The sequence below is a fragment of the Ambystoma mexicanum genome, chromosome 1p, assembly GCF_040938575.1.
Source record: "Ambystoma mexicanum isolate Mex_15411 chromosome 1p, UKY_AmexF1_1, whole genome shotgun sequence".
Taxonomy (NCBI): Eukaryota; Metazoa; Chordata; class Amphibia; order Caudata; family Ambystomatidae; genus Ambystoma; species Ambystoma mexicanum.
Genome location: NC_090921.1, coordinates 753,175,415 through 753,190,106, shown reverse-complemented (window position 1 = coordinate 753,190,106; position 14,692 = coordinate 753,175,415).

The window sequence follows — 14,692 nt, the reverse complement described above, 5'->3', positions numbered from 1 at the left end:
CCAAGTGGGGGCCATATTATTTGACTATTTTATGTACGTACATTTTTCCACTTTAAAAAAAATAAAACATGTACGGATTTGCAGCAAACTCGTGCAAGGAGCATTGGCAAGGACCTGAAAGCATGGTTTTGCAAATGTGTCCATGTTTTATTTTTTTAAATGTGTCATAATGTAGGTACAAAAAATAGTGATATACCTTTGTTGACTGAAGTATAGCCTGTGGCAATGGGTAGTGGCCAGATTGCCTGGGTCATGGCCAAAGGCCAAATGCCATGAACCAGACAATCTGGCTACTGGCCATGACCATGAGGGACCGGCAATGGGGTTAAAGTGGGAATGTGGTAAAGTTTTTTTAAATCAGGATAGGTTTGAATTGGGAAAAAAATTCTGCTTGAGGCTAAAGCCCGAAGTGCTAGACAGGAATGCAGCAAACATTCGCGAGGAGCATCAGCAAGGACCTCAAAGCAAGGATTTGCAAATCTGTCCTGTAGTTTATTTTTTCTAAAGTGTGAAAATGTAAGTGCAAAAAATAGTAATATAACTTTGGTGCCTGGGAAATGGGCTTGGCCCCAAGCAAGGACAAATGTGTACTCTGATTTGCTTCTTGGGGCATGCGGCATGGCCAAAGCCCTAGGTTTGATTGGGAAAAGAAATTCTGCTTGCGGCTACAGCCTGAAGTGCTGCACTGGATTACAACAAACCTGCACGAGGAGCATCACCAACGACCGGAAAGCATTATTTTGCAAATCAGTATTGTATTTTATTTTTACAAAGTGCCCAAATGTAAGTACAAACAATTGTGATATAACTTGGGTGCATGGACAGTGGGCTTGGCCCTCAGCAATGAGGAATGCCTACTCTGATTTACTTATTGGGGCATGCAGCATGGCCGAAGCCCTAGGTTTAAATGTGGAAAACAATTCTGCTTGCGGCTGCAGCCAGAAGTGCTGGTTGGAATTGCAGCAAATTTGCGCGAGGCGCCTCAGCAAGGACCTGAAAGCATGTTTTTGCAAATCTGTGTTTTACTTTTTTGAAAGTGTGAAAAAGTAAGTACAAATAATTGTGTTATAACTTTGCTGTCTGGGCAGTGGGCCTGGCCCTCGACAAGGGCAAATGTCTACTCTGATTTGCCTATTAGGGAATGCGGCATGGCCAAAGCCCATGCACCATGGACTGTGGAAACTGGCCATGGCTGCAAGCCATGAGCACTGGCCATTGGTCACATTATGAGGGCATAGTGGACACTGACCTAGGATGCAGGGTAGGTGCCAGTGGATAACAGGGGTGGTTTGGTGGGACTTGGGTCATGGTCGAGCCTCATGCCCTAGGCAATTTAACCATGACTTGCATCCCCAGCATGCTCTGCTGATAACGACACACATCAGTATGCTTTGCAAAAAATAAGTTTGTTAAAGGAGGTTTACAGTTCTTTCTTATATGTTAAAATAGGAAGTATTAATAACTCATATACAGTGATGTAGCATCATGAAGCATTTTCACTCATAAAAACCTATGAAATTCACAAAAAACTTTTTTAAAAGGGACGTTATGGTTAAGCTGCACTAATAAAAACCTGTAAAATTCAGTGAAAACACATTGTTAAAAGGGACTTAATGGGTACAAGTAAAACAAAAACAAAAAAAGAAATGTGCCATTTATGGTAAAGTAAGCAACCATAACTCGCGCAACCACCGTGCACTGCAAGGACTAACACCCATGACATCAAAGATGGCATCACAAATGTTTTTTCACTGAATATATATACACACACACACAGATATAAATGTTATGTTTTATGAATGTTTTAATAGTTTATATGTAAATCATTTGAATATGAATAAAACATTATAATATACCTTAAATATAAATATTACACATCACACTCACAATCACATTCATACACAGTACGTGTTTGTTGACCTAATTATTAAAACATGTTCAAGTTTGATTGACACTATTTAAAACGAATCATACACATTTGTTCAGAAATACTTATATCATCTACACAGTAATTATGTATTTTACTGCTTACTAAAATGTAAATCTAGTCAAAGCCAAATCACAATCACGTTAAGTTTCCTGAATAATCTGCCAAAACGTTAATATCGATAAGATAATACACAGATGTCGTCCATGCATGAGTCGCTGCCAACAGAGTTCTCTTGTACTGCAAAATGTTATTGTTCTATTTACTGTAAGAGGGGGCGCAATGTAGAATGCTCACAGGAGTGTTCTAGGCGGGTGGGATTTGAACTGGCCTATGGGGTAAGGCACTGAGCTTAGCTTTCTGGTCTGTATTCAGCCCTCACCACTGAACTGACTAACCAAAGAGTGCACCAGGTGATCACTAGCAAGAGGTGGGGCTTGTCCACAACTCAATTTATTGAAGAAAGAGTTGCTCATATTTCTAATCTCTCCTCTCTACCAGTGACAACCTCTCAGGAGGAAGCTAACATGTGTTTTTTACACCTAATAGGGTTTCTGTGAAGAGCCTGCTGCTGACCGTCCCTTATTTTGTCACTCCCCCGCCGACCCCCCACCCCGGGCAGTGGCAGTCTGAGGTATTGCATTCATCCAGGCGCCCAAGGGTCTGGTCGGATGGAAGGGGTTGACATCTGAATCTGAAGAAACAACCTTCTAGTCCTGGAACACTACCCCATCTTGGAGAATCATCATCCTGGCAACTTTCAGTTCAGTTCAGACCATATTCTTTTATTTTGTCCATCACCTTTACATATTGTTAATGAAAGCCTGAGTTAAGTGTATCCACATGTCTGGCCTCTCGTCAATTAATGTCAGCTAACTGACCTTGGACTAGAGCCAGCACCTTAGGACAGGGAGGTAGAGAACATAGCCAGACCCAGCCTTTAGAGACACTCAGGTGGCCAGCACACCCAGGAACTGCTCGTCCATATTAAGAGCTCTTTCCTACACAGAGTCCTCCTCTAAACGCAAAGCATCTACAGACTCTGCGTAAATACACTGGTGCTAAAGCAAACACAAATGAAGCCTAGTAATATCTGTAATACTCCAAGCTCTGACTCAAACAGGAGGCTTTCACTAGGCCAACTGCTGCAGGGGATGTAACACCTTTAATTGTGGATTTACAAATGTTACGTAAATTATGCATAGAACCAAGATAATTGCATGTGTCTAACAATGATTACAAGCAATTGACTATCACACAGCCTATTGTGGGTTGTGTGTAAGTCTAAAAAAGGATCATTTACAGAGATCTCAAGTTGTGGTATGTCAGGTGGGACATAATAAAATGTGCCTGGCTTTTTTTTTAATTAAAGTTTTATTGATTTTTCAAAGGGATGTCCTGGTTTTCAATACAAACATTGTAGTGAGACATGACATACAGGATGAGAGAACTAAGATCATAAAATATAATATCAACCATATGAGAAACATATTTCAATAACACTTCAAGTAACTACTTTCCCCAATTTCCCGCCTCCCACCCCTTTTCGTGATGTCATAGCAGAGGTCGAAGTGTCCCTTTATCTTGTGTTGGAATTCTTTGGAACACCATTGCAGTAAACAGAAGCACACGTCAGTATGTTATAGCTCTTTGCGGGCATTGTCAGCAGACCATCAAAATACCTATTACTTTTTGCCATATTGCACACATGTCCCTTTATATGATATATTTGGCGCGAAATTCGGACCATTCATTATCAATAGAAGTATGGTCCGCGTGGAGGGCAGTGGTCAAATTGTCCATTCTGACTATGTTACGAGAGACAGCTATCCACTCAGTTTCAGTAGGGAGATATGCCCTTTTCCACACAGTCGTAAGACAAGCCCTTGCGGCCATCAATAGGCCATGAATCATTTTAGGTACCTTAATGATTGCCTCTTCTGTCTCAACCAAACCAAATAACATCATAAGCGGCTGTTTCTCTCTCTCCTCCCCATCTAACTCTTTAATCCAGCTGAGCACCTCATCCCAATATGCTTGCACCACTTTGCATTCCCACCACATATGCCAGTAATCTGCCTTCTGACAACAATTCTGCCAGCAGTACGAGCTCACAAACTGATACATCCTAGCCATCCTTAGTGGGTCGTATTGCCATCTATACAGTAATGTAATAGCGTGTAATTTGTACTGACAGGAAATTGATGCTTTTGCTGTTCATATTTGGAGCCACATCTTCTGGAAGAGATGCCTTCCCAGATCCACTTCCCATTTGCCCTTCAGTGTGACTGAGGGGGCCGCGTGGACCTCTACTAGTGCTGTGTACATTGCACGAATGAGGCCCGTAGATCCCACGCAAGTGTCAAGGATTTTCTCAATCGGGGTGAGGTCTCTCTGTAACTTATCTTTCCAGGTCTCTCGGGTCATGACACCTTTCAGCTTCAAGTATTGGAACACTGAAAGCGGGCCCATACAGAGAGATTCCTCGAGCTCTTGGATGTAATGAAGGTCTTGTTTCTCCACAATTGCCCCGCCCGTTCGAGCCCGGCCTCATACCACGACTGGAAACTCTCCGGGTTCGGGATAGCATCCCGGATCCCTGTTACCCATAGATGTCCTAAGGGGGAGGGCCAGGTTGTGATCCCCTTCATCCCTTTGTTAGGTTTCCACACTGCCCATATCGTTCCAAGGATGGGGTGATTCTTGATTCTATTCAATAGTTGGGGCCCAGGCACCCAGAGCCATTGCCCCACGGTAAATGGCGGAGGTGATGATTATCCAGGCCTATCCATTGCATGTCTACCCACTGTCTAAGATGTGGAACTAGCAAGCGCAGTTGTGCTGCCCTATAATATAGTTCTAAGTCTGGGAGACCCACCCCCACATTATCCTTTCAGAGATGGAGTAGGATCCTGGGAACACAGGGCTTTTTGTTTTGCCATAGGAAGGCAAGGAGGGACTTCCTGCAAGCAGTAAAGTATTCTTTGGGGAGTCGAATGGGGAGCATCTGAAACAAGTATAATATCATAGGTAGGATTACCATTTTAATGGCATTCAGGCGGCCCATCCAGGAGCTAGTGAGTTTAGACCATCTCTTAATGTCCTTTTCTATAGTATGATAGGGGGGGGGGAATTGTCTTGATATAGAGCTCCCAATCTCGAGTAACATTGATGCCCAAATATCGGAGTGTGGTGACGCTGACCTTCATCCCCAAGGGTGCAAACCACTCCACTTCAGACTCCTGTCATGATGCCTACCCCCGGGCATCCGGATCGAGTTCATCAGCCCCGGGAGCAGGCATCCAGATACTCATTAAAACCCCAACAGCACCGGCTGGGGGCTGTTTGGATTCAGTCCTGGCACCTTAGGCACCAGGCTCATCATAGAAATCAGTCCTGGCACCATAGGCGCCAGGCTCATAGACTTTACTTACCTTATGCAGACCATGCTGCAAATGAGTCCAAGCCAACCTGAGGCCTGGATGGGACTATTTTATTACAAGGACTATTTTTCACTCGGGTGTGGTTCTGGGGAACTTCTTACCTGGGACTACTTTGCAGGCTATTTAAACCACCCCCGAACAGCATCCCATGCTTTGCGTTATTCTGCATCCAGCAGCGTGACGCTCACCGTGTCTGCAAGTCAGCATCCAGTCTTCTGCCACGCCCGCCTCGAATCCGGAGCTCCTAGACAAAAGGCAAAGAAAGGAGAAGAGGTTAGATCACAGACATTATTTGATTTCTTACCTAATTCCGGACCCAGCACATCTCCGAGCCTGGAAAGGACATTATTTCAGCATGCGTCGCTTCGCCATCAGCAGCGCCGCGTTATACTCACCAGTCCACCGCATCTTTCGACTCGGCGCTGCCTCCATCATTTTCTTCGTCGAAACCCAGCACATGGGGGAAAACAAAAGGAATAACAAGGTGAGCCGAGAAAACCAACAAGGACAATCTCTTTTGCCACCATAGGCAACACTGGAGGTATTATTCTTTAAATCGCCGCATCTTCCTATGCCGCACCTATAAAGGGAGAGAAAACAGCAAGTTAAACTCATGCAACTTTTACCGGACAGTGTTTGGTAATATAGACTCTTACCTGAATGCCATCAGCTGCCTCCAGGCAAAATTCTTTTGGACCCAGCTGCAACCTAACGAGGGAATGGAACAAGAGTGAACATCGGACATATTGAACTCTTTGAACTTTATAGACACTGGAGTCAATATTCCTCCGGAACTCCTCCAGTACCTTCAACCCAGTGAAGTAACTGGTATCTACGCGCCCCTGCATGCCATGCAGGATGGAGAGCTCATCATTTAAAAACATAAGGTGAGGTTACCAAAAGGGAATATCGGAGGTGATTAGTGGGGAGAACGAGAACTGTTGGGGGGCCATCACTAAAGTTCACGGGTGGCTAAATCCCTTTCTCCACTTGCAGGAGAATACTTCTACGAGTCCAGCAGACAGGATTAGGCGGGCCAGTCCAGACTGTCATCTCTTCACTACACATCACGTTGGTGGAGACCGCAGCTGTCCGGGTCCGATCGACGCCCATGTGGGAACCAGGTGAGCGTAACTACTCCCTGCTCTTGTCGATTGGGAGGAGGACTGATTTCCCCGTATTAATCTTGAGACCCGCTAGCTGGCCATATTCCTCAATTATTTCTATTGCGGCTGGGATGGAACTCAAAGGATTGGTTAAGTGTAGAAGGATATCATTTGAATATAGGCCCAGTTTATATTCTTGCTCCCCTACTTTAATCCCCTCCACCCTTTCGTCCAGCCTCAGTTTCTGTGCAAGTGGTTCAAGGGACAAGACAAATAGTATTACAGAGAGTGGGCAATGCAAACTACCTAGATTAGCCACCGTTCACTGCCACAGAGGTCTTCGGGGATGAGTATATTGCTTTGATGGCACAGCAGAGCTTCGGTCCCAGGCCTATCCATACCAAAACTTTCTCCAAGTCGTCCCAGGCTACCCTGTCAAAGGCCTTCTCAGCATCTAGAGACAGGAGAATTGGGTCGCCTCCCTTTCCCTGTGCTTCTTTTATCAGGTGGAGTGTTTTCCTCATCGTTTCTGCTCCCTGTCTCACCATCACAAAGCCGACTTGGTCTGAGTGTATTAGTCTCGGTAGATGTGTTTCTAACCGAGCCGCAGTGATTCTCTCATATATCTTGGCATCAATATTGAGGAGTGAAATGGGCTGTTATGAACTACAATGTTTCGGGTCCCTGCCTTCCTTTGGTATGACCGTAAGTAGGGCTTGTGCAAAGGACAGGTGTGCCCGGCCCGTCTCGAAAACATCATTGAACAGGGTCAACAGAAATGGGGCAAGAAGCGTAGAAAACGTTTTAAAGAAACCCGGTGAGAACCCGTCTTCTCCTGGGACCTTTCCCACCTTCAGACTTTTGACAGCATCCAGAACCTCCTCCCCCATGACTGGTGTTTCAAGGGCTTCCGCTTCTGTGTGGGTCAGTGTGGGGAGATCTGCTTCTCTGAGATAGGTGTCGGGGGGAGGTGGGTCGCAGGTGTATAAATCTTCATAGAAGGAGGCACATGCCTCCTGTATGCCCTCTGGCAGAGATTCTGTTGCGGCTAGGAGGGTCCAATCGGTTCTCTCTATTGTGTCCACCCATCTCTCCGCCCTCCGCGCACAGAGCTGGGCCGCCAGGAGGGTGTCTGCCTTGTCACTTTTTTCATAATATTTTTGTTTTAAATATTGTAAAGTCTGGGCCACTTTGCCTACATCTAATGCTTTCAGTTCCTCTCTGAGCTCTTTGGCCTCAGCGAGGTATTTGGATCTATCATTTGGGGATGACTGTGCTAGTTTCTCCGCCATGATTAGTTTTCCCCTAATGTTTTTCTCCAATAGAGCACGTTCTCTCTTCTTCCGGGCTCCCTCTCTGATGAGGATACCCCTCCAAGTGGCCTTAGCTGCTTCCCATACGGACACTTTTGCAACCTCATCAGTGTCATTCTAATGAAGAACTGCTTGATTTCATTCTCAAACTCTTCCCTAAAGGCTGTGTCGGACCAGAGCGATTCATTGCATCTTCACTTTGTGTTCCCGAGGTGCAAGGTCATCCCAGTCTATGTCCACCATGACCATATCATGATCGGACCATGAAATGGGGTATATATTCGTGGTTTGGAGTATTCTCAACAGGCCCTCGGAGAGGAATATATAGTCAATTCAAGTGAGAGTATCATAGGGGATGGAGTGGAAAGTGAAACCTTTATCTAATGGGTGTAGGTGACGCCAGCTATCGGTAGGGCCATACAGGGTAAGAGTTGTTTTGATTTTAGCCTCCTCCTGTGTCTGTGGTGGGTCATGTGCATCAGTTTTAGTCTGCCTACCCAGGGAGGCATTCATCCACGTGTTGAAATCCCCCCTGAGGACTGTGTGACCTTGAGCTATACTAAATACCTTCTCAGCTGTTTTGTGGAGAAAACTCTTTTTTTCCCTGGTTGGGTGCATAGACCGTGGCAAGGGTAATTACTGTGTCTCGGATAGTCCCTACCACCAGCACTGCCCTTCCCTCTGTATCAGCCCATGTTTTCAGGACCGCCATGTGAAGGCCTTTTTGAATCAAGATTCCCATACCCGCCTTTTTCAAGATACCCAAGCTCCAGAAGGCGTGCCCTACGTTACCACTTGGGATCGTCCTCTCTTCCCCTCTCTAATAACGCATTCCCTGCAGAAACAAAATATCAATGTCAGCTCTTCTGAATTCTCTCACAACCATGGAACACTTTGTGGGAGAGTTCAAGCCTTTGACATAAAGTGTGCTTATGCGTAACGTATTTTTCCTAAGTGCGGCAGACATTGCAACTATTTGGTGGATATTTGCATGACAAGTGTGCCCGCTTCAGTACCTCAACTACCTTATGTGTCCGTGTGCTGAATTCCTTGCTTGTAAATCTGGTTGTGACCGACTCCAACCGGGTCGCTGTTTGACCTTTTCGCTCTGCATTCAACTTATCCCAAAATCCCTTCCCTTTTCCCGCTTTCCCCCACCCGTCCAGCTTGTCAACCCCAACTTGACTCGCTCCCCCACTCTTCCCTCCCCCCACCTCACACGACGTCCAATCCGGCCGGGTGATTGTCACCCAGTCGCTCTCGAACCACCAGAGAGAACCGTACAACGAACGGTCCTAACCATGTTATAATCTAACTAACGTTGAGCCCCCAACTCCCCACCTGCGCCATAACAGAATTGTAACATTCCGAACTATGTCCCTAGCCTCAAATGACCTGCTGGCGGAAGCCCCATTTCGGGCTCCCACGACGTCATCATGAAAACAATCAATAGTATTTGAGTTAACCTTGTGCTCTTCGCATTTCCCCCCCTCTCTTTTCGCTGTCTTCAGCATTGCAGTCCTCCCCTTGCCGTCTATTGGTCGATCAATGAACTGTAACTTCTAGCATTCAGCTATGACCTTACCCTAGTCTCATCATCGGGTGCTCCACAAGAAACAGTCTGAACTTCTCAAGTGGGGGGTCAGTGTTCCATGTCCGGCGAGGCATTCATCCTCCTGAACTTTCTGGATCCCTGCATCTTCTTTCGCTGCGGCCCCTGGATGCGCCATTCCCTGTCCTCGTTCCTCTTTTCATTCGCGGGTGCTTCCTCTCCCTGGGCACCCAGTAAATCCGACGCGCAGTTGCGAATGTCTCTCTCAGAGATCAGTTTCATTGTGGTACCTTCCCACTCGAAAGTTAGTGAGAATGGGTATCCCCAGCAGTATCGTATGTCTTTATCTTTGAGTATTCTAGTGACTGGTAGGCACTTCCTTCTCATTGCCAGCGTGAGAGAGGATTGATCTTGATTGATGGAAATGTTTGTGTCGTCCATCGTGATCTGTGGCGTGTGTCTGGCTTTTTCCAGGACCCTAGCTTTATCTGCGTAGTTATGAAATCGGGCTAGCACTGTTCTCAGGCTGCCTGGTTTGCCACCGGCCCTATGGATGCAGTCGAGTTCAGGTTCATCCACCGAGTCATCCTTGAAGAGTAGCTTCAACAGCACATGTAGGGTTCTCTTTAGATCAAGTTCAGTTTCGCCTTCCCTCTCCGGGATACCAAATACGCATGTAGTTGCGGCGCTCCCTGTTTTCGAGGTCATCGACCTTTAGACAAATTTCTTCTTCTCTGCTTTCGATTTCAGCAAGTCGGGTGTCCATTTGGGTTCCCAGGGCGCTTAAGGAGGTTTGGTTATGTTCAACCTCCTCCAGTCTCTCCTCCATTTTGTCAATTCTATGAGTAATTTTATCTATCTTACTACCAATGTCGGCTCTCATACTTCTCATGTCGGTGAGCAGGTCGGCGACGTCCGCCTTGGTTGCAGTTACCTCTGGCCCTGTCGACTTAATTCTTGCGGCTTTGGGTAGGTGAAGGGTATCGTGGAGTGGAGAAAATGTATATATCGCTAGTTTCTCCTTAATGTCCGTGGACAACGGGTCCGGAGCATTGCGAAGGGTGGCACTCTACAACAGCAGGTGGAAAGACGAATGACAGAGCCTGTTCTTTCGACACCAGCCAGCAGGAGAGGTGCACATGCACCAAGTGGAGGAACGAGGGAGGGCCCAGCCTTCTTGGGAGTGGATATACCCAGGGGTGGACTGGACTATATGGAACTCTGGAGATTTCCCGGTAGGCCTCTGCACCCTGGGCCTCTTTTTTGTGGTAACCTATTTAATTTCCACATATTCTCATAGGAAATGGGTTGGGCTTGCTGAAAATGTGTAATCTGGGGCCACTTTGAAAATTATTTCCAGGGCCTCTTTCGGTTCCCAGTCCACCCCTGGATATACCTCATGAACAGTCGTGAGTTGTTCATCAAAACTGACCTTTGGGCGCTGTTGAACCTTTTGCGGTTTGTCACATCTGCTTCAGTTTATTCCGCTGTTTTTTCCTAATCTTCGTTAGGGCATCGTATTCAAGTAGTGTCTCAGCATTCCACGATATGTGGCGCTGTCAGTTTGAACTACTCCAGCTACGGGTTGACAGATTAGATGACCTCAGACTGATTCCAGGATCACTGAGGGTCATGGGTAGGTGCACGACGGATGCAATGGGTGTCCACGGGGGCCGGGAGGCTGCGATGGTCTTAGCAAGTTAATCAATTAGGAGGGCCTGGTTGAGGAAGCAGGGGTCAGCAGACAGCACTGAAGGAGCCCTCCTATTTCCGCCCCTGACCGGTGCTCTGGGCAAGGACCGTGATGTAATACGGTCGTGTCGTCGTGCTTTACCAAGCTTTATCTGCAGTGGTGCAGGGGCAGCAACTTGGTAGAAGAGGCTGCTGTGGCAGTATTACTCAGCCGTTGGTCCCCAGGCGCCCTCCTCCTCTCCTCAGGTGCTGGGGAGCTGGCGCTTATGCAGGCATCACGGCTGGAGAGATGTCAGCAGTGCACCATTCAATTTTGGCAAAAAATAGCGCAGCCTTCGTTTCAACAGTTCCGTGAGTTTGGACCTCACGTGTGCTCGTGTCGTAATGATTCTCGTTTGTTAAATAAGGCACACCGTCGGGAGAAGTGTGGCCGGGAGCGTGTTTATCATTTCTCGGTAATAACTTACTTTTGTCCGTACGTGTCGCACGTCGAGGTGCAGTGTTTCTGGTAAGTTTGCAGTGCATGCGGTAATTCCACAAATTTGGATGACTGGAGGGGTCTGCTGGCAGGTATTGGGTGTGGTTATAGACGGCTCGGTGCAGGCCGTCGATGACAACATAGGTGCTGTGGTTTCAATCCGTTAGGATCTCTGTGCACTGTTCGCCTCACGCGGCGCGTCCGCGTTGTCAGGAGGCGTGCAGCTCAGGGCTGTCATGGTGTCCCTCCCGCAACACAGGATTTTGCGGGGCACACGGGCCTGTGGTAGGTGGCCGCCGGCCCACAGGCTCTCCCTGGCCACCCGAATCTGGATGAGGCTTAGGGCATCCGTTCTGCTCCGGCGGAGCGGCCCCAGGCAGAGGGTCGCCGCATAGTCCACGGCGGCTACTGGCAGGCCTTTGTATTTTTTCAGCTGGGTGGCCAGCTATTCTTCGCTGGAAACACAGTGATTTCTTTGTAATTACAGCACCGATTTTCTTCGAGTTTTCTCTGGTGAGGGGGGGCCACCTTCACACTTTACAAGCTCATTCTTCAGCCCTGGGAGGGTCGAGAAGTGGGGGCTCAGAACCGTTTCATGGACCTCGAAGTCGGAACTCAGGCGGAGGGAGAACACATTCATGCGCCCCCTGGTGGCCAGTCCGCGCCTGGATTTTAAATTCACTTTACATCGCACTCTGGCATATGTAGTCATGCATTTATGTATATAGTTATGCAAAATTGCATGTATTACAGCGGCAGGATTTATAGAGCATGATTAGAGAGCTTTGTTTTTGCATATTTTTCAGGAACAGGAGTGTGCATAAAGGAAAGATACATTTTTACCTTAATCAGGCATATGAATTGTTCGTACCCAGCAGTTATTTTGAATGAATTGTACTGTTCTGCGCCGGAGCAAAAAACACGCATAGGCCAGAATTTTGCCAGGCCCAGTTCTTTCTTTTACCTTGATAAAATGAAACATGTTTAGCATGGTTGTATTGGCATGTGTTATAATTGTAACTATTGTGAAGCTACTGCTGCCTAGTGTGATGCAGTGCATTCACCTCCTTTGCCTTTGGCAAGTGCGACTCTTTGGAGTCATTCAAACAGCAAAAGGTGCATTTGGTTTTCAAAGTCTTCGCACACTCCATTTAGCAATCTAATCTTCAAAAACAACAAATTGAATCACAAAGTGAATTCCCTTTCCTTTTGGTAGTATTTCAGATGTTTTATCACGTCACACAAAACAAGCTGCATGCCTTATCAGACAATGGGCCTCATTATAACTCCAGCAGTAGCCGTACCGGTAAAAACGGCAGGCTGCCGCCGGAGTTATGCTTTTTTTTCCGGCACCTGGCAATGGGGAATCACCCCCCTGGCGGTCCCTGAAGCCAGGCGCCGGAAAAAGGAACTCCCCATGCCCATTCTAGGCCCATTGGACAAAATGGGAATGGGGAGGACGGTAGCACCGGCACCATTTATAATGTTGCCGGTGCTACCGTCAAAGTCTGCGAGCGGGTGCCTTTCCGCCTGCCAGGTCAGACCTGGAGGGCCGAAAGGCACCTGCATGCAGAACTTGGAGTATGCCGGTCCGTTGTTACCGGACCGGCATACTCGTAATGAGGCCCAGTGACTATACAGAGGCCGGACTGTTTCTTTTCTTATGTTTCTTGACACAGTCGTACAACTCAGAGGAGCTCATTTTATTGAGCTGCATAATTGTGTACATTTGCACTCCACCATGCAAATGAAGTACGCGCCCCTGCCATGTGCGCTTGAACACATGGCATGCACAGTTTATAATGCATCCCTGTGGGGTCCGCCTGCTTTTTGCTGGCGCATAAAGCCTGTGCATCCCCTAGGGATCCCCAGCATTTACGCCGGCATGAAAATGCATTCTGGCGCAAACGCTGAAGCATTTGTATGGCACAGAGGAAGGGAGGCGGCAGAAACGCAAGTTACGTTCCACCCCTCCGCCACGTTCCACCCCTCCTCTCCGCCACTTTCCACCTCTCCTCTCCACCACGTTCCACCCCTCCTCTCCGCCGCGTTCCCCTCCTCCTCTCCACCACGTTCCACCCCTCCTCTCCGCCACATTCCACCCCGCCTTTCCGCCATACAAATGGACGAAATTGGAGGTGTAAAAGCCTTACTCAAAGCTTTTGCGACTTCCGTCAATGTTACCCCCTCACCAAAATGAGCCCCCGAGGAGGGTTTTTGTTCGGAACACGTTACTTCATGCTCTGGGACAATTGAAGTGGGCATTTGGTTGAATTGAACTGGTTAAAATAATTCAATCGCCCAGAATAATTCAAAATGTGGCCTAGCCAAAGGGAGCATGCCAACAGAAAATACTGCAAGACAACTTTCTGTCCAGGGGCCTCTGTCCTGGGCCCACATGAATGGGGTGCAGGCCCACCATGGCAAGACAGTCAGGCGGCACCGCTGGGTCTAGGGGCTCGGGTGGCCAAATCCTTCAATGGTACTCACATCAAGTAAAACGCCTACACAATACGTTTCTGGTGGTACTTTACCCAATTTCGACTACATGGGATATTTCCTTCAACGCTCCCATTTTGCTGGTGATGCCTGCAAGGATGAGGTGTTCTATCCCACACCTGATGGGACTGCGGCATCTTATGTTACAATAATCGCAGAGAGTTTCCTTGCACACCACTGATAGTGCCATTGGGCACATGGGCTCGCAGGGTGTGTATACACGTGTAGGTTACCAGTCTCTGCCGCAAACGCACGAACCTGTGGCGTTATAACTGACAACTGCACATCACTGGAAAGCCCCAGGCTGCAGAGTATTGCTGTCAGGGTCTGGGGTATGCTGGCCGTGGGTAGGGTGACTGTGACACATTAGAATAACATGCCTAAACATGGGAACACAGAATCTGCATGTGTCACCTCTACGCAGGCAAATGATTTGCCGTGAACCATTACAGAGCCTCTATGATGAAATCATCGTATCTACATGAACAGACCCTAGCACACTAGGTTTCCTCCCTTCTTGCCATGAATGAACCCTCATGAACTCAAGCTGATAAGACAAGGTCGGTACGGGAGGATAGCTCAGAGGCAATGCGCTCGCCTTGGAAACAAGACGGCGCAGGTTCGATCCCCGGGTTTGTGCTTAGAAACCTCTGGGTGTTAATTGCGTTATAACTAATTACAA